Source organism: Fukomys damarensis, unplaced genomic scaffold (assembly GCF_012274545.1).
Source record: "Fukomys damarensis isolate Sample0158 unplaced genomic scaffold, DMR_v1.0_HiC HiC_scaffold_16, whole genome shotgun sequence".
NCBI lineage: Eukaryota > Metazoa > Chordata > Mammalia > Rodentia > Bathyergidae > Fukomys > Fukomys damarensis.
In genome coordinates this window covers 102,136,228-102,138,044 of record NW_022900928.1, presented here as the reverse complement: position 1 = coordinate 102,138,044, position 1,817 = coordinate 102,136,228, and the positions used below count along the sequence as shown (strand labels likewise).

Genomic DNA, 1,817 nt, shown 5'->3' with positions numbered 1-1,817 from the left:
ATTTGATTTTACAAGGTTATCACACAGGTGTGTACACTAGCACATGCATGTGCATAACACAGGACTTGAGAAAAAGAGAAACAAGAGAGTTCTCCAAATGTAACCTTTTTTTTTTTTTACAAAGTTCAAAGTAGATTACATTGATGTGCTATTTCAGTCATTACACAATGTATAGACATGGTCCTTGACTGATTTATGCTCCCCAAATGGTTAAACAATGATTTTCTATGAAAGACTAGACATAAAAGCTTTTAGAAGCAGAGTACTATTTACTGCAAGAAACCCACTTTAGGCATACATTTGTATTTACATATATTCCTTGAGAATGCTACAGTAGCACTGCATAAATTCATTCTGTTGTAAAAAGATCTGAAAGATGATTTTCAAGAGACTCAATGCATTGTGCTTTCAGATAAAAATTCTAAAACAAATGATCAGTTGCTATCACAATTACAGTCAAAACTGTACATATATAATATATATAAATTAGAGGCCAGAAGAGACTATACAAAATGTAAATAGTTGTGCCTAGGGGATTTTTTTGGTAAAATTGTTTTAATAAATAAAAACTCAAATACGCCTCAGTGACAGATTCAAAGTAGACACAGGTATCCAGGGTTTCCTATACTTGGCTTAGAGTTTGAAAGGAAAAATCATCCTCACACAAACTACTTTGGTATCTGATAGTCCCAATTGGGGCGAGTCACTTACAGTTTGGCAGTCAAGGGGCTTGGGACAAAAGATAAAGTGATCCTGCCATTAACATAAAGCATTAATCAGAGGTTATAGGCAGCCTGGACCAACTAACTAAACAAATTCCAGCCTTCCTTTAGAACTCTTAGACCAAACAGAGAGGTCAACCTATTACCTAAGCTTCATGTCCGGACCACAACCCATTCCGTAGCTCACAAAATGAATTAAATATATCCTATCTTCATATTTAAGATAAATTTACTTCAGAAGTCAGCTGAAATCCTCACTCACATTCTAAGTATAGCCATTGTGATAAGACCTAAGATATAAGCAGCCACTAATTTTTAATTCTCACTTATGTGGAGGTAGAGAGACAACAGTGATTCCATGTCTCCCAGGGTAGGCAGCATCAGGGCTGCTATATACACCCCTCCCAGAAAGACCATTAGTAAACTAGGTCCTGAGGAGATAGTATTTCTTTCTGGTTGAAATGACTGCTCAAAAAATAAATGTTCAGTTAAGTGTTCCATTATTTTTTTCCCCCTCTTCTTCCTTTTGTTGTTCTTTCGCAGATGGGAGAAGAGTAGCAACAACCTCTTTCATTCCTAAAGTCTTCCTCTGGCTTTGCTTGGAAACTTGGAGGTAGAATTTGTATATTACACCATAGTGACAGGATCAAATATCTGTAAGATGAATCACACTTTGAACTTTAAGGCAAACTCATAAGGCAGCCTTTAAGACAAACTCATAAGGCAAACGCTTATGTGTTGATGGATCATCTGCATAAAATATGAGCTCCATGGGAAACACAAAAAGAGGAAGATTTCTTCCCACTAACTGTGGGTGTCTTTTTTGCTGATGCATTGGAACTAAATTGTCCTTTGCTACAGCTTCTGTTTTACAGTCTCAAATCTATATCAGACTTTTCTTAGATTCAATTAAAAACTCCAAAGCATTTTGACAATCTCCACAACACCAGCTCCTCAGAAAGCAGCTGTGAATGTTCCTCTGCTCCTTTGTCAGCCCAGCTTGGCTTTTCATTTTGCTGAAAATATTAGCAGCAAAAAGAAACAAAGTACTTTGCATCAGAACAATAGGAAAAATGGCTTGATAGCATGTCAGAA

General features: G+C 36.4%; 1 pseudogene; it reads right to left on the bottom strand.

Moving 5' to 3' along the window:
• Positions 1-980: 980 nt before the first annotated feature.
• LOC117286275 lies at positions 981-1,557 on the bottom strand (annotated as a pseudogene).
• Positions 1,558-1,817: the final 260 nt, after the last annotated feature.